The sequence below is a fragment of the Rhipicephalus microplus genome, chromosome X, assembly GCF_043290135.1.
Source record: "Rhipicephalus microplus isolate Deutch F79 chromosome X, USDA_Rmic, whole genome shotgun sequence".
Taxonomy (NCBI): Eukaryota; Metazoa; Arthropoda; class Arachnida; order Ixodida; family Ixodidae; genus Rhipicephalus; species Rhipicephalus microplus.
In genome coordinates, this window is record NC_134710.1 from 166,288,805 (window position 1) to 166,308,288 (window position 19,484).

Consider the following 19,484-nt stretch of genomic DNA (forward strand, 5'->3'; position numbering starts at 1 on the left):
AGAGGTCGGTCACCAAAATGGAAAATATCCTGGTAGGCCTCGAGAAGATGCTGTAGGGCTTCAACTTGCGGAGGCGGAAAATCAGTTGCGATCATGTCTTCAATTTGACGGCTGCCCGAATTTGTTGCGAGTGGTGTGCGCTGCGGTGAAACAAGGGTGTCTAAGGCAAGCACTTCAATTTGTGAATCGAGCAACGAACACAGGTGGGCCGCAGAAACGCCTTGTGGAAGCACATGATTCATGTAGCCGAAATTGACAAGTGGTAGACAAGTTGTGTTATCTGTGATGCTGACCACCATGTAGGGCACTGCAACATTGTGCGCAAGGAGTACGTCGGTGAGAGGCGTAACGTAATAGTCACCGTCGGGCCCAGCTGGTGAGCACAGAAAATCGATGTACGTCACAGTTTTGGAAGGCAGGTGAACAAAGTCATTGTACTGTAATCGGCATGTAGGGTGGTACGGGGCGTCACTGATTTGTGGTAGTTCAAGGCCGAGAACACCAGTGGAGCAATCAATCAGAGCAGAATTGGCGGCAAGAAAATCAGGCCTAGTATGAGGTCGTGGGGACATGTTGCAAGCACGGTAAAAAGGCTGACCACTTGATGACCAGCTACGGTAAGTGTAGCTGTGCACATACCGACGACAGAGACTGTTGCGCCATCTGCAACTTGGACGACACTGGTAATGGGGGGCGTGAGGACCTTCTTCATGCGACGACGAAAACGCGAACTCATAATAAAGACGTGAGTGCCCGTATCAATAAAAGCTTCAACAGGTGTGCCATCAACATATACTTCAAGGGGTATAATTTTGGGTAAGGTCGAAAGTGCAGCTTCACCTCCAGAAGCTGCGCAGCATAGTTTTCCGGGGACATGCGGTGGTTAAACGATGGCGAGGGATAGCAGCGACGCGTATTTGAACGACAAGGGCGGCTTTGAGGCGGCGGCGACGACGGGACAGGGTGGCTGTAGTCCTCAGGGGCAGTAAATGCTGTAGACTCAGTGCGGGTCGGATAACAGTGGTTTGGTGGACAGAATGAGTTTCCGTAAGCGGAGTACGAGCCAGAAGGCATAGATGGCCACTGGCTGCGGCAGTAACGAGCGATGTGTCTCACGCGACCACAGCGGAAGCAGATTGGCTTATCATCAGCTGTTCGCCATTCAGACGGGTTTCTGGCTCGAACATAGTACGGACGGCGACGTCTCATGTCCACAGAAGCTATCAAGGGATCGGTATTATCCAGGGTGGGTGCAGTTGACAGGATACCCAGGTTAGCGAATTCCTGGTGGACAACAGCCTGGATCAAAGAGACAGCTGGCGTTGAGGCGTCGGGCAATGTCGGTTTGTTGGCGGCCGGGTAAGCGGCCTCGAGTTCACTTCGAACGATACGCGTCACGTCTTCGGTTGTAGACGAATGACAAGGAGTGGCTTCGCAAGACGACGTTGCCGCGGTGTTGGGTAGGCGCTGGAACTGCTGCAAAATGCGTCGACTCTTCGCTTGCGGCGGCACTCTTTGATCACGGCGTCAATGGTCGTAACGTTTGTAAATACAAGGAGGCTGAACGCATAGTCGGCGATTCCTTTTAAAACGTGAGAAATCTTGTTGGCCTCAGTCATGTTGGGATCAGCCCTTTCACACAACGCTAAGACGTCTTGAATATAAGTCAAGTAGGGCTCAGTGGACGTCTGTGTACGTGCGGCAAATTGCTTTCGGGCATCAAGCTGTTGACCATACGGTTTGCCAAAGAGGTCGCGGAGCTGTTGTTTAAACATTCCCCAGCTTGTGGTTTCGTGCTCATGAGTCTTAAACCAGAGGCGAGGGGTCTTGTCAAGATAGAAAATGACATTCGCAAGCATAACGGTTGGGTCCCAGCCATATTGCTTGCTAACGTGCTCGTACATACTCAGCCACTTGTCCACATTCGCGTTTTCCTCTCCAGTAAAGGTACCAGGATCACGGGGTTGCGTTAGGGCGACGTACCGGGTTGCTGTCGTTGCCGAAATAGGTGGCGAAGCCGTATCCTCACCCGGAGCCATGGTAGCAGACTTAAGGAGGCGTCCACTGCGTAGCTACGTTGTCAAAAAAGTACCCAGCACCTCCACCAAAATGTTAGGTGGAAAATAACATTAGTCAGTTTGCAGCCTCAACGTAGCTCACCGACAACGTCCACTTCTTCACTCTCAGTCTGAGGCACCTTTCTTGGGTATGTCCCACTATGCCCTTTTCAGTCGGCCGAAATCAAGTAACATTCATGACTTCTTTGCGCAAACACGTACACGGACACAAGGAAAAGAGTCCGTGTACGTGTTTGCGCAAAGAAGTCATGAATGAGTACCAACTCACCCAACTTTCAGTACTGTTGTAATCAAGTAACAGTTTACTATGCATCAGCGTGACCTCGAAGTTGAGTTTTGCGATATCTTTGAGGTACAGATTTTTTGGGTTTTTTCGACTCCTGAACTGATAGTGACGTGAAATACGTTGTTCACATTTTGTTGTTTTCCTCGACCTTGTCATTTCAGAGCTGTGACCACCTTTATTGGTTGTGTAATTTGCTTGCACCCTCCATGTAAAGAGGTTGTCAAGACAATGGTTGAAATGACCACGAAATTTATCAAGTGTTATCGCAAGTGAAAACGGAAATCAAAATATCGACAGGTCTTATAACCACATAAAAGCTGGGTTCAAATCTGTTGCCGTTTCAATGGGCTTCATCAATAGTAACTTTGAAGAATTCAAGCCGAAAATTCCAAGCTTTCGACAAAAGATTTCTCAGGTGCAGAAAGAAAGCGTAGTTTGTCAAACGGAAAACAAGCGGACGGATAAAGAACTAACAGAAACACGCAAGAAACTGACTGAATTGAAGCAGTACATTCACAGAAACAACCTAGAACTGTACTTAAATTGAGGTTCTCGGTGAGACAATGCAAAAGATTATTAAATTCTTGATTGTTGATTTTGTCGCGCAAGACATTGATGCCATTCATCGTGTGCGTGAGAAGGCCGATGGACCAACCAAAGTGATTGACAGATTTAATTCACGCCGGAAGCGCAACCTAATCCTGCAAGCCGCAAGAAACTACCAACAACAGCAGTGCTTGGCTTAGAAATAGTGCAACCACTGTACGTAAAAAAAAACTCTATGCCAGAATATAAGGCACTGCTCGGAAAGGCATTTCAAATGAAGCGAGAAAAAAAAAACTGAACATCTGTCTGGTATCGGAAGGCAAGGGACTCATGCGGAAGGCTGACAACTCTAGGGTCATCAGCCTTACACGTGAAGAATATTTAGCTCAAATAGTGTGATCCGTATACCTTGGTATAGCCTATCAAGTATAACAATTAAACCAAAACGGCTTACACATTGAAGCAAATTGATAATCTTTTCGTAAAAAAGTGTGCCTATTTTCTATTAAAACATGCACAGTCTAAGAAAAATATGAACCTAAACACGTCACTTTTATCGATGCACAAATTCCTGTATGATTTCATTGCGGGAATCGAAACTTATCTTTTCAACGAGGAAGTTGTTGACCTGCCCGGTTGTAGATTATTACACCCACGGTTGACTTGCTTTCGAAGGGGCGATGTCACCCTTCTAAAAAATAATCTCCCATATACACGCTACTGCCATCGGTTGCATTTTCATCCACTGACATTGAAGTGCTATTTGTGAAAATATATACTGAATATATTGTGGGCTATTATCCGCCAAACAGAACCCCTGCCAGTTTTATCGATAAAATGGAAGCAATATATTACCTCTTTTTTTGCAGATATACCATGGTACGGTGAGGTAATTGTTGGGGACCTGAATATTGACACACACTCATATTCAAAAGGATTATGCTTACCTTCTCGAATCGTTTAACTTCCGAAATTTAATAAGTCAACCAACACGTGTAACAAGCACTTCGACTGCACTAATTGATCATGCTTTAACAAATATTAAATCTGGTATAGCGAGCGTAATGCATAGCCTAACTCTCCGATCATTAGCCAATTTTCATGGCATTTAATAGAAATTTACACTAATAACGCACACAGAGAATTTGACAACCTAATCAATTTAATTACTAGCTTGAAAACAGTGCAGCGCTAAACATACTGTAGGTTTGTATAAAGTGCCTATGTGTCCTAGGATGACGTCCTCAAATTTAGAAATAATAAAAGCTTAAAAACATTGGTATCGTAAGTGGAGGCGTATAAGAAGTAACGCTTACTATATAAGTCAATATAGAAGCAAAATTTTTTAGCAAAATTTTAATTCACAACGTATCATTCAAGCTGCTGGTGATTCAAAACAGCTGTGGCGAATTCCAAATGAAGTTGCGTAAAAAAACAAAAAGAGCGTGATACGATCACCGTCGAAGATTTGAACGCGTAATTTACCACCATCGGCCCAGCACTGGCAGCACAATTACATCACATAAATCATAAAGTTATTCTCACTCTAAAATCAGTAGAAAATTCATTTATCTCAAATGAGACAGAAGTTCATGACGTAGTTTCATCTGTATTTAGCACAACCAATAATAAAGCGTCAGGGCCTCACGGCCTTTATGTAAAGTTAAATAAATAAAGTATTGATATTCTAGGACTACTTCTATGTCGTTTATACCATAATTCAAGTGCGCAGACACAGTATCAGACTACCCTGAAAATTGCTAAAGCCATTCGTATTCATAAAGAAGGTGATTCGGTTAACCCTGCAACTTACAGACCAATGTCTGTGTTAAGCATTTTTATTGTTACTTTTGAAAAGATTATTTGGAGCCAGATGAACATATTTCTCGATAAGTACAATGTGCTCTGCCACCAGAAACGTGGAAACAAGAATCCACATTGCGAATGCAAAACTGAAGTATAGTACGTTAAAATGAATTTCACGATGTTTTTGTCGATACAATTAAGGGAGGCGTAATCTTTGTCCCTACTTTGAACCACATGATCTAAAGCATTGCCTCCGAGATGCGGCGCACAGCAATTCATCTGTAGAGCAGATGACGGATGACAACTTGCCCTAAAGCGTGTTCTTCAGTCTAATGCGGCAGTCTTCGTGCCCCGAATGATAAAAATTTGTTATGAATTGTTTATGAACTCCTTCAACATTCCATCCTCTTACCCAACGTGTTGAAAACACATGACCGTCACAGCAACTCTATCTGTGTGTCAGTAATGGAAAGGCACCACATATTAGAAGTCTCAGTGCTTTACATATAAGAGTGAATTCAGATATTGTAGAATACCATGTTCAAAATAGTTACTCCTGTCTGCTAAAACAGCGTTTCTTCACCAAATGCGGTCACGTTTACTCGCGTTTGAAGCTTATTGCCGCTTTTCCGTTCCGATTTCTAGATTTCTCAACTTATCAGCGCATTCTCGAAAAGCTCTGATTTGTACCACAAATATTGTCGCTAAAGACAAAACAATGCAACATTTTTTTCTATATTACAGTATGATGGCCTTCGGTGGTCTATTTACGAGATTTTAAGAAAAATCGAAGATGGGGTTTTTTATTATTCAAATTTCAGTGGAGTACACTTTTGCCAGTATGAGAATTTCGAGGCAATATATAAAAATTTATAGTTGCCCTACGGCAGCAATAATTGATGTACCTAATGAACACACTATATCCTTAAAACGTGTCAAGTTTGAACACGCTGCTTGCATTACTTTCGGATAAATAAAATGGGGAATACGGAACTTATTTTAAACTGTCGCAAAATTAGACATGTTTAAAAGCTATTTTCTTAAGGTCTACAAACTTGAAACCGTATGAATTCATTGTTCATTAGACATGCATTTCAGGTAAAAGATATCTTCCTTAAAACAAAAATATTTGTCTTTTTATAGCATCTGCAATTTTCGAAAATGACAGGTGACGAAATTGGTGCATCCGTGTTGGTGAAGTCTGATTTTTTTTTTTCTCGTAAGTTATGCCGTTAGTCATAAAACGAAGTTGACTTTCGGGCTACCTGGTGAGAGGTGTACGAAATATAAAATATTCAATGAAATCTAAAATATCAACTTTTGGACCCGTGTCGATCTCTCATGGAATCATCAATATAAATAACATTTCGTTAGAAGATACAGGACCTTAAAAATACCTCGAAGTGGTTTTTCACGAACACCTTTAATGGGAAAAACGAATTACAGTGTATGCTCTAAATAAGTCATCATCATCATCATAAGCAGCAACTGCCTGATTATGTCCACTGCAGGACAAAGGCATCTCCTGTGATCCACCAGTCAACTCGGTCCCGTGCTTGCTGCTGCCACTTTATACCCGCAAAGTTCTTAATCTCATCTCCCACCTTTCTCTCTCTCCCTAACCCGCTTGCCTTCTCCGGGAATCCAGTCAGTTACCCTTAATGACCCGCGGTTATCCTGCCATCACGCAAGATGCCCGGCCCATGTCACTTTCTTCTCCTTGATTTCAACTATGATATCCTTAACCAAGATTTGTTCCCTGATTCACTCTGCTCTTTTCTTGTCTCTTAAGATTGCACCTATCAATTTCCTTTACGTCGCTCGCTGCGTCATCCTCAATTTAAGCTGAACCCTCTTTGTAAGTCTCCAGGTTTGTGCTCCGTAGGTAAGTATCGGCAAAATGCAGCCGTTATATACCTTCCTCCTGAGGGATAGTGGCAATCTACCTTTCATGATTTGAGAGTGCTTGCCAAATTTGCTTAACCCTATTCTTATTCTTCTAGCTATTTCAATTGCACGGTTCGGCTCCGCAGTTCGGCATCAGATTAGTGCCTGGTTGTTAAGGTTTAACATAAGCCCATGAGTACTTTGATGCACCAATAGTGTGACTTGTGTATTTTGCTTTTATTGAAAGTAGCTTAATATATTGTATCGATTTGTGGGGATGGGATAGAAATCATATTAAATCCGGTTTTCAAGCTCCAAAAACGTGCAATAAGAATTATGTCCCATTCTAGGTATGCACACGTCTCCATTGTTCAGCCAATAGGGCATATCCAATGAAAGCTTGCGACAGCCGAGTATTTCAATGTGCATTTATAAGGTCGTGAGATTCAACTATCCATTCAGCTCATCCATATTTTTTTGTCATCCTCGTGGCGTACTAGACGTATACCTGCAGGTGATTTTAATCTCGTGCCATGTGACTATGTATACGGAGAACGTATGCTACAGTTCACCGGAATAAAGACCTGCAACACACTACCAACGGTAGTTATTAAATTCGGCGAACTTCTCTAAAGACCTGAAACAATGTTTTCTTTTTTTTTATCAAATTATATTGCAGACCATTAGTTAGCACTGTACAAGGTTTTTAATTATATACATATATGGTTAGTGCTATTTTTGTGCAGTTACTCACACGCTATAGTGTTCTAGAATTAGGAAACATATGGTCATAGTTCTGTCGTTGTTCTCATAGGGTACGTATTTCGTAGGTTTCCTATAATCATTTCTTTGCTTACTCATTCAATTTTAATAGATTTTTGTGCTAAAAGCTTGTTTTTTTTTCGTTGTATCTGTATGTAGCCCCTATACTTTGTTCTTAAGTGCTTTGTTGTATGATGCTTGTTTGTTGATTTGATTAATTACTATTGATTTGATCAAAAAATAATGAATCCTCTGTATATTCGCAATATTACCATATGTTTTTCTTTTCTTTTCCTGCTGCGCTAGAATATCCCTATAGGTATTCATTTTTCGAAATTTCTGCTTTCCTTTGGCTATAGGTCCGACAGGTGTTTGTTGTTGTACATAGATTATGAAATAAATATTCATTGATTCATTCATTCAAGCGCATGCTGTTGAGCTATAGCATACGTGTGCCATACACGAGCCATTGCACACGTGTTCATTAGTGCTCGTGCACCTCTAAGTATGCACGTTTTTGCACGACCAGCCTACTTGGAGATCACGGTGAATACGAAGTATTACTTAGGGTGCTGTCCTTCCTGAAAACGGGGTCTGTTCCGCATTGAAGTGTATATCAGCTCCGCAGTGTTTTAGAGGCTGTGGTCTTACAAGATTGATTTTCGACCGTATGGAGCATTGACTGCCGACTTTCGTGAGTGCTTGTGAATGACGCTCTACTTCGATTCAGCGCTCTAAGGTGGCGCAATCTCTAGATTTCTAAAATTAACTAGAAGAGACTCTGGTGCTGCGATCGTTCAGCGACCATGGGAATGATACGTAGTACACAAATTTGCCTATTTTTGTGCATGCGGGCTTCGAACATAAAAGAACGGACGAGTCTGAACTTCGTGATCCTATTTGAACTGGTGACCTTAAAATTGTAAGGTGGTGAAGTGCAACTGCTGAGAATTTTCGGGTACGAAAGCAGTGGTCTTCGCACATCTCTAAGCCATTATTTTTTCACCATGCAAGCCTTTCTTGCGATTATCCTGCCGTGGTTATCAACTTGCTCAGCTGGCTTGGTGCAAGTAGGTGCGCCGCTATTGACAACAAACCTCGTCAGTGTAGCCGTTCAACACATGCGGAGCGTTCACTCCCCCTGGGTACTCTTTGATGATCGACCAGGCCCATAGACAACAACAGCAATCACCACGAACAGCTCTGAGAAGAAACAACTGGACGCCGCCTTCAGTAGGTACGAGAGTAGTGGTCTTCGCACGGATCTGAGCCACTATTTCGTCGCCATGCAGGTGTGTACTTCTTCACTACGCGCTAGAAGATCTAAGAACCGCTGTTTACTGCTCTTACCGCTCCCACGGGTGTTGTGCGAGACTCAGTGCGAATGTTCTTCAATGGCTTACACTTTGCTTTGTTCCGGTGATATTGAAACTAACCCGGCGCCCAATACCCGAACTACAGCACAAAGGCTCAGCCGTAAACACTGTCAAAAAAATGAAGCTTTTATTCCATATGTTGAAAGATGTGCACTCACGTTTTTTACAGAGCTTTAAGTGTCAGTCGGAGCTTGCTACTGATGTCAAAGCAATTAAAGCCGGACAAAGAAACAATCATGGTGAAATTACTGGTATCCGGAAGCAACTCGGCGAACTGGAAGAAAAAAATCTAATAAACTGGGTAGTATGATGGGAGAACTAACAAGTATGCAAAAAAGTGTGAAAGCACTAAGTGACGAGTATTCCCATGTGCAATCTAGACTAACCAAGCTAGAGGACAGGCCCAATACGGACAATTTGATCTTTCATGGAGTTCCAGACTCTAAAAAAAAAACTGGCATCATACCAAAGCAAAAGTGATTAATTCTATTTTGCTGTTCTTGACAGTTTTCCCAGGCAGTCATTTAAAAGCGTGCGCCATTAGGGCAACCACTCACCTACTAAATGCCACCCCATTGTCGCCAAGTTCACTAACTTCAAAACAAAAGGGAAAGTACTGTCACTGCACAATCAACTAAAGATTAAAAACATCTAAGTCGGCGAAAGTTTTTCTGTTGCAACGGGGCAGGCACGTAGAAAAGCCTAATGATGACTGATCTATATGTGGGGTTTGACGTCCCAAAACTACCATAAGATTATGAGCGACGTCGTAGTGGAGGGCTCCAGAAATTTCGACCACCTGGGGCTCTCTAACGTGCACGCAGATCTGAGCACATGGGTCTACAGTATTTCCGCCTCTATCGGCAATGCAGCCGCCAAAGCCGGAATTCGATCCCGCGACCTGTGGATCAGCAGCCGAGTTCCTTAGCGGCTAGACCACCGCGGTGGGGCGAAAAAAGAAAACTTAACAACTTTGGGAAAGCTCAGCCTGGTTTTTTGTTACTCAAGCTGCGTTACAAGTCAATACTAATTAAAAATTTTACATGTATTTTCTATGGAGTGCGATAAACTTATAAGTGTAAGAAAACGTATCGATTTATCAAAAGGTGACAGATAATGCGCGGGCTTCTTAACGCAACGCGTTTACTTCGGGTTGCGCCAGGGTAGGGGACAGGAAATCTTACCTCCAGGTAACCGTTCATTTTTCTAACGATAGAAGTGCACTAAACAAAACTCTTTACCATTAGCCATTGATACATGCATTGCAAAGATAATTGCTTTGATTGAAGCGTGGCTTCATGCACATGAGAAGCGAAAGTTGGGATAGTTGGTGGTTCGTGTTTGGATGCAAAAACAGAGCCAATATACAAAGACAGATTGCACTTGCCAGCTCATTACAAGGAGTGTGGCTGCCATTCATTGGTGGACAAAAGCACTTGTTTCTTTTGCCATCCGGACAAATGTACTAGAGAGGTGATGGAGTCTCTTTACATTGAAATTGAGAGGGAAAGATGTGTGAGCAAATGGTCCATGGCACTTGGTGAAAATGAGGTTGGATGCCTGGGTTCAGCGCTGTCGGGTTAAAGCGATTGTTAGTATTTTCGATGGTCACACATGTTTTTGCAAGTAGATGTGATCATTATTTCTTTTTTGCTTTTCTTTTCTCAAGTGTTTACGTAAGTGTCAATTTTTTGTGATTAGATTCTTTTTTGTACCCTGTTAGCTCTGCTGCGCAGCCGCCTTGTTGTGCCATGTGATTATGTCTTCTGTCTGATATATGTTTGTGTTCCTTCTAATAAAAATTATTTGCAAGTTCAGCACCTTGTCGTCTCTTCTTGTGTGTTTGTATGTATTTTTGCGCTGTTTTTACATCCAATCATGCACATGTCCGTGATCAATTAATCTTGGATGACGAAAACCATTTTCACATATATCATTGAGATCGGATGGGAGGCGGCATTCTTTCCAACAAAGCATTTCTTCTTCCTGTATCCATATTATTACTTAATTAGAGCTAGTTTGAGCTATAGTAACAATCGGCAACCACAATATATTATTAGAAATAAGCTATCAAGTTCCGTCTTCATCTTTAGCATTTGCCGATGAACTTCATGACGCAATTAATATGGTGTGCACACGATCTTTATCACATCCTTTGTTTCTGCTCGGATAATTTAACTTTTCTAGTTATGGAATGCAAACGCACCTTACTCATTACCATCTTCGTCACAGCCGAGTGAATTTATCAACCTATGTTGAGTGTTTTCTCCGACAGAAGTAGTAACGTCTCGAGGGCAACTACTAGCAGTGCTAGGATTCTCTATCTGATATTAACAAATCAACCAGACTTTGTTGCCGCTATAACCTGTACACCAGGCATTAGTGATCAATCATTACTATCATTTTCATTTAATGCACCCATTGCTAAAGCATATAAAAAAATAAAACGAAACAGCACTGTAAGAAAGGAAACTTTTACACGAATAACAGTGAACTATCAAATCTTCTAGACACATTTTTAAGCAGTTTGAATAACCGTTCAGTGCAGTCTAACTGGAATATATTTGCAGCTGATGCTGATTGAAAAATCATGAAGTATACTCCTTGCCGTACCGTCATATCTAACGCGCGTGTGTCATGGCAGAAAGCTCACATCAAACGTTTATATAACAAAAAGAAACGTTTTTATCGTGCCACAAAATGTTTACCGACTAACCACCCCTGGTTTGCTGCCTACAAATCTGCATCATACGTCTACATATCTGCAATTAAATCACCTATAGATAACTTTCTTACTAACACTTTTCCGTCTATGTTACAAACTAACGCAAAAAGTTCTGCCCAGTAAATAGGCTGCTGTCCGACAACCACATTTCCTTGATTGACTCATTCGGTAACGAAATTAGTGAAGGCCATTGCGCTGATGTTCCTAACAAATATTTTATTGGAAACGTTTCTGTACTAGAGAGGTGATGGAGTCTGTTTACATTGAAATTGAGAGGGAGAGAGGCGTGAGCAAACGGTCCAAGGCACTTGGTGAAAATGAGGTTGGATGCCTGGGTTCAGCGCTGTCGGGTTAAAGCGATTGTTAGTATTTTAGATGGTCACACATGTTTTTGCAAGTAGTTGTGATCATTATTTCTTTTTTGCTTTTCTTTTCTTAAGTGTTTACGTAAGTGTCAATTTTTTGTGATTAGATTCTTTTCTGTACCCTGTTAGCTCTGCTGCGCAGCCGCCATGTTTTGCCATGTGATTATGTCTTCTGTCTGATATATGTTTGTGTTTCTTCTAATAAAAATTATTTGCAAGTTCAGCACCTTGTCGTCTCTTCTTGTGTGTTTGTATGTATTTTTGCGCTGTTTTTACATCCAATCATGCACATGTCCGTGATCAAGTAATCTTGGATGACGAAAACCATTTTCACATATATCATTGAGATCGGATAGGAGGCGGCATTCTTTCCAACAAAGCATTTCTTCTTCCTGTCCCCATATTATTACTGAACTAGAGCTAGTTTGAGCTATAGTAACCATCGGCAACCGCATTATAATATTAGAAATAAGCTATCAATTACCGTCTTCATCTTTAGCTTTTGCCGATGAACTTCATGACGCAATTATTATTAAGTGCACACGATCTTTATCACATCCTTTGTTTCTGCTCGGATATTTTGACTTTTGTAAATATGAAATGCAAACGCACCTTACTCATTAACATCGTCACAGCCGAGAGAATTTATTACCCTATGTTGAGTGTTTTCTCTGACAGAAGTAGTAACGTCCCTAGGGCAACTACTAGCAGTGCTAGGATTCTGTATCTGATATTAACAAATGAACCAGACTTTGTTTTCGCTATAACCTGTACACCTGGCATTAGTGATCAATCATTACTATCATTTTCATTTAATGCACCCTGTGCTAAAGCAGATAAAAAAATAAAACGATACACCACAGTAAGAAAGCAACCTTTTAAACGATTAACAGTGAACTATCAAATCTTCTAGACACATTTTTAAGCAGTTTGAATAACCGTTCAGTGCAGACTAGTTGGAATATATTTGCAGCTGATGCTGATCGACAAATCATGAAGTATACTCCTTGCCGTACTGTCATATAAAACGCGCGTGTGTCATGGCAGAAAGCTCACATCAAACGTTTATAGAACAAAAAGAAACGTTTTTATCATGCTGCAAAATGTTTACTGACTAACAACCTTCGGTTTGCTGCCTACAAATCTGCATCATACGTCTACATATCTGCAATTAAATCACCTATAGATAACTTCCTTACTAACGCTTTTCCGTCTATGTTGCAAACTAATGCAAAAAGTTCGGCCGAGTAAATAGGCCGCTGTCCGACAACCATATTTCCTTGATTGACTCATTTGGTAACGAAATTAGTAAAGGTCATTACGCTGCTGTTGCTAACAAATATTTAATTGAAAACTTTTCTTTAGACAACCGCAATAATTTACCTAGCGCAATTTCACACAATTATTCACCCATGTCATCAACGATTATTGGAACCGTTGGAGTTGTACGCCTCATTGAATCACTTAAAAATGATACGCCTCCTGGTTATGATGGCAATATTACAATTGTTTTATAAAGGTACTTGTGCTTACGATTCTATTGTACTAATGAAAATTTCCAACAGTCACTGCATACTTCTACGATTCATAGTCAATGAAAAAATCGGCAAAGTCGTTCTACTCTATAAATTTGGTAATAGTGGTCAGAACAATTATCGTCCCACTTATTTAATTAGTATATTTAGAAAGAGAGTAAATTTTTTGAAATCATATTCATTTTTAACTTTTGCACAACGTAGCTTTCGTAAAAAAGTATTGTTGTGAAACACAGTTATTAGCAGTCACTCATCAATTACATCAGATTCTTAAAAAATTATACCATGCCGACTGCAATTTTCTAGGTTTCTCAAGAGCTTTTGACAAGGTTGGCAATAGACTGCTACTTTACAAACTGCACCAACTAATTCTTGATGGTAACAAACTGTGGATTGAGTGTTTTCTCTCCAAGAGAGCACAATTCGTTACTGCAACAGTTACAATTAATCTTTTCACGTAGTTCATTCCTGCATTCTGCAAGGATTTGTCATAGGCTTCCTGCTCTTTTTTATTTATAATAAATGCCTTACATCAATTGTATCTTGAAACGTTCATTTTATTGCTGATGACTGTGTGATTTTTCAAGAAACTACTAATGGTAATGACATAAACATATTGGAAGCTGATTTTAACGCTTTATATAACTGGCGTACCTGAAAAATAGCTCATCGACCCCAACACTAAAAAGTGCAAAATCGTGTGTTTATCAAAAACCTCTACTACCTCACATATTTACGGTCATAATAACATTCTTCTGGGTTCTAATAACTACTATAAATATCCTGTAGTTCACATAACAACTATTCTAAACTGGTCACCTCATACAGAATACATAATAATCAATGCTACCCGCATATTTGGCTATTTACGACGTAGCCTTTTTAATGCTCCATGTGGCTTAAAACTGCAGCTTTATAAAACACTAATACGCTCAAAACTAGAATATGCTACAGCCATGTGGGATCCCACCTTTAATAATCTGGTAACTTCTGTTCCCCTTGTTTAGAAGAACTCCATTCGTTTTATATTGTATAATTATAACAGAACCAGGAGTATTTCCACCAGGAAAAGTTTTCTTGCACTCCGTTTTTGAACACGAACCATCATCTCTTCCTGCATGACGAACTACTTCTTCACCCTTAGCACATATCCCACCGCTTTGTTAACTATCTCAAAGTAGGCATCCCTTCATGCAACACCAAAACGTTCTTCAATTCATTTTTGCCTCGAGCATCAAAAGACTGGAACAGACTTCCTGATGACATTATCGCTATAAGTGATAACAACTTGTTCCGCGATACATCAGCTAACATTGTATAATAAGGTTTTTTTGTTGAATTAGCTGACAGGGTATAAATATGTTCTGTCCTGTTTTAGCTAAAACATAATATATATAAATGTATTGGAAAATATTGAATTTCTAAGAGATCTCTTTTAGCAATCTAACCATATTCACTGCTTTTTTTTGTAACAACACACCCCCCTCTGTAATGCCATTTGACATTGAGGGTAAAATAATTACACAAATATTGTTACTGCATATATGATTTGGGTGTGAGCCGGTGGGTAGCGAGGAACAGGCAGATTAGAAAAAAGGACGTTCGGCTAGCGAGATAGGCCTCCGGTGTCAAAGATTTCGAGCATTTGAGCTATTGCTGGAATAAACAGTGGTTTGTATTCCGCCAGTTAGAGGTCACTTATACCAGATTGCGCTGTGCAGTTCAGCAACTTATTTATTACCTTAACAAAGCTCGACTCAAAGCGTCACCGCTATGCACTTGGTGCAATGAAATTGAAAGAATTGAACATTTATTTTTATTCTGCCATCGTTATTCTTATCAGAGAAACAGATTTTTAGTAGCCCCATTACAAAAGCTAGGAATACAAGTAAATCTACTAGTAATTTTATCACTTGGCGGAACTTCATTTGGTTACTGCCGCAGGGATGTATGCTCCACTGTGTTTCATTACATCAACGCAACTAAAACACTACCGTGCTAGTGAACCCCAACCTTTTGAGATCTTTAGATTATAATTCGTAGTTATGTCTATCAAAAACAAGAGATGGTTTGACCGCTTGCTCAGCAAACATTTTTGTTTTTTTGGTTGTATTATTTTTAAAATATGTTTCAGATTGGCTTCATTTTCAGTTTAGTTTCATTTAAGTGTCCTGCCACCCGGTTCTTGGCCCATCCCCCTCTGTGGGTGAGCGCCATCGATAAGTGTTCATCGTCATCATCCTCATCTTGCAGCATCGCTGGTATGCCAGCTCCCTGAGACTCAACATCTTGTCGTTGTCTAACAGCTCAGCAGGTATTCGCCACCGGAGTGGAACACCACGCACCCAGTTGTCGTGGCCATCCAGGGTGAAGACGGCCAGGCCTGTGCAGACGTACCAGAGCTTAATGGTTTTGTCCCGCGAGCCCGATGCCAGGAAGAGTACAGTGCCCTGGGCCCGGCCTGCGCCACTGCCAGCCAGCCGCCGGTTGCTGTCTCCGCTGCCGTTGCCCTCCAGGTGCAGGTGGGCGCTCTCGGGTGCCCACGCGATGCACTCCACCACGTGGTCGTGCTCCGGAAGCTCCAGCTTGCACTCCTTGGTGCCCACCACCCGCACACGAACCGTGTGGTCATTAGAACAGCTGGGCAAGAGGGAGCCATCGGAGTTGACTCTGACCATGCGCACCCATTCCCGATGGTCTGTGAACGCCTTGACACAGTACCCCGTGTATACCTCCCACAACTTGATGGTCTTGGCTCTCGAACAGGACACTACATGGTCACCGCTTGGCAGGAAGGACACTGACGACACGTTGTGGTCGTGTCCGTGCATTGTACAAATACACTCATATGTCTGGATATTCCACTATTTGATGATCATGCCCGCTGAACAAGACACTAGAACTTCCAAGTGTGGCCGAACCCCAAGTCTTGCACGGAGTCCGTGTGGCACTTTAGCGTTCCTTCGAAGTTTCCAGTCCGGTTAATCCCAAGCTTTGATAGAGGCGTCTTCTGAGGCAAAGACGACCACGCTGTAGACAGGATGTAAGGCAACCCGGGTGACTGGTGACCGGTGGCCCGTGGGGGCATGCCGCTCGGGAGGCCTGGGAATCCATTCTGTTGGGGACCGCTTTTCCCGTGTGGGTGCGCCCGAAATGTACTGTTTCTCGGCCTCTGCCAGTCTACTCTCCAGTTCCATCACCTTCTTTTGCAACCTGATTAAAGACGTACATTTCTTTTCGAGAAGGCCAGCGTACTTCTTGTCTTTGTCGCCAGGCATGTCTGTCTCCTTATTGAAGGCTTCAGCAGCTTCCATGAACCCATTGGATGCCATATAGTCGGCAACCGCCTTGTTGAGCTCTTCCCTCTGCCTTTGGGACAACACCATTTTCATAGTCCGGGAAGGTATTGGTGCTGCGCGTAATCCGGGGTTTGCTTCGCTTCTTCCGGTCAATTTGCCTCGCTAGCCGAACGTCCTCTTCTCTAATCTGCCCGTTCCCCGCTACCCACCGGCTCATACCCAAATCACATATGCAGTAACACTATGTAAATAAAAAACTATGAATCATCTCCCTGAAGGAGACCCTGATTGGATGCAAAGCAGCAGTGGAGCGCCCGGCGTTAACCCAGTTAGAACGGGTGTCGACGTGGGTGCTGGCCGAATGGTTTGCTTCGAAACTCAGTGTAGCGTTTACTCGTGTAAACGTTTGTTTGAAACGCAAAGATATGCACCCAAGGGCAAAATTACCCGAAAAGGAGTAACGGAGCCCAATAGATGCGCGCGATGAACGGATAGACCACTGAGGAGCAACCCCAAAGGGAAACGTGCTGCGTGTAAACCACTTAGTCTGCAAACACGCTCCAAAGGGATGAACTGCCCGGCAAATGGTGGTAGTAGTTGGAAGAGGAGAAAGACACCTAATGTCTGCAGCCCGGTCGGGAGTACGGCGAAGTGCTTGCCCCCCCCCCCCCCCCGGCAAATGCAGGCACTGCGCAAAGCGTTGCCAAGGTCACTATCCGCCCTCTTCCTCTCCTGGCTCAGTCTTTCTCCGTATTTTGCTGGCTACGGTTCGCGTTGAGTCACGCTTGGAGTGCTCGACCACGGCTGCGTGGATTCAAAGATCCAGGAATTACGACGTGGTGCTTGTGTGTACGCTTGGATGAGCGTGAGCTGCTGCTTTTACGTTTCGCTGCACCCATGAAGTCTGGAGCAAGTCTCGACACGTCACCACGCCGCGCTCTATACCTGTGGCTTAGATATAGTCACGACCAATACACGACAGCAACAGTTGCGAAGAACATGACGGCCGAGAAGAGGGCAGGCTTATTGGATGTATACTTCAGTCTGACTCAGGTCAGAAATCAGCGCTGGATTCTTTCACAAGTAGATTATCATTCTCTATTCTACTCTACTTTTTGCGTGTGCGATACGGATCGTGCTTGCCGGCAACGGGCTCGGTCGTGTTGTATATCGCACGCACGAAATGCACCGTGAAGGTCAGCTTGGGCGTCTGCAGTTCGCCTGTGCTTTGAGACCGCCTGGAAATTGGCCGCCATTGCCGTCGGCCTCCCGAGTGTTCGTCTGTCTTCGCCGCCACGATGAGCTCCGGGCTGAAGATATTAAGCTGAGACCTCGTCGCTGTGTTGAGAGTAGTCGAAAACACGTTGCGAGTTCTGGTAACAAGCTTGGTTGTAGTATTTCGAGCGCTGTAATTGCACCAGCACGGGCTGGCGAGACTTCGCTAGCGCCGGAACTCAGTGAAAATTGGTTGCCATTACTGCTGGCTTTCCCGTCAGTCGGTCGCGAATAGATCGGCGCCATCCGTTGGCCGCGGCGGTGGACTAGCGTTTGCATGCTGCATTCGCTCGAGTTTCTGGAAAAAGGCCGCATTGCAATCGATTTCTTCGGCGCTAGCTCAAAACCAGCCCAGCGCTGTTCGTGTCGGCGGCCAAGCGTGCGCTCGCTCTCCTGTTTGAAATTCACTGGCGGCAGACACTCCGCGTACAGTGCCGTGTTTGGTCTCGCGTTCCCTTGCACGAGCTGAACGACGTCGCTCGCTTAGGACTCGCCGACCTTTTGGTGGCACGGTGGTTCGCGGAGTTGTGGCTGCGGCCACCGCTCCCAAGCTGTGGCGCTACGGGGATCAAAATGAGTCTTTGAGGATGTGTGATATCGCGTTTAAATTATTAGCATGTCATATCTGTATGTTTTACTTCACCTTGCACGTATTTCTCATATGCATTCGTATTCATTCTCTGCCACGTGTGACTCCCTATTTTACATACCTATTGTACAGACGTCGGAACACACCGTGCTGAAGGCTGTGTGCGCTAGCGTCTGCGATGCCTGTCATCCATCTCTTTCGTCAGAGCAGCTTCAGAAGGACTGTGCGAAATGTGAAGGTAAAGTTATTTTTGTGTCATACTTTACACGCATCTTCTTTTATTACCTTGCATCTACTTGTCATACGCGTGCATGTTCATCTTCTGCGACGTGTGCCTAACTATTTTTACTATCTTATTGTACGTGCAGCCGTGGGAACACAACAGGCAGAAGGCTGCGTGCGCTGGCGTCTGCGATTCCTGTTATCTATCGCTTCCGTCGGAGATGCAACACAAAGAGTGAACAAGATGTGACAAAGCGACCGGACTTGTACGCTTCACCATGAATTCACTTAGAAGAATGAAGGAACTTCATGTGTATGTATAAAAAAAGATTTCGATGTCTCGCTTTTATCTTTCGTTGTTGCCGTGACTGCGAAAGCAGTTACACATAGGTGGCTAACTACTTTCTCGCATGTTCTTTTCTGCGCCATTTGTTGCTCACTGCACAGAAAAACAGGCTAAAAAGTGTTAGGCCTGGCGTAAATTCAACAAAAGCAATGTTTGAACTGAGGATACAAAGTTCATCTGATTGGAGTACTGGAGTGGATCAACCGTTCGTCCGGCAAGGTGCAACTGTGAAGACTAACGGTTGCCCGGTAACGTGTAAATGTGGGGATTGACAGTTGTCCAAAGGGTGCAATTGTGAGGACTAAATGTTAGTCCTTTGAGGTGAATTGTGAGACTAATGGTTACTCACTAAGGTGCAAATGTGAGGACTAAATGTTAGTTCCTTGA

At 43.0% G+C, this 19,484-nt stretch overlaps 2 pseudogenes; both read right to left on the reverse strand.

Annotated features, from left to right (window-relative positions):
* Nucleotides 1-15,665: 15,665 nt before the first annotated feature.
* On the reverse strand, nt 15,666-16,794 carry LOC142775137 (lissencephaly-1 homolog; annotated as a pseudogene).
* A 583-nt stretch (nt 16,795-17,377) lies between these two features.
* Nucleotides 17,378-19,484, reverse strand: part of LOC142775138 (uncharacterized) — a 38,079-nt pseudogene continuing 35,972 nt past the window's right edge.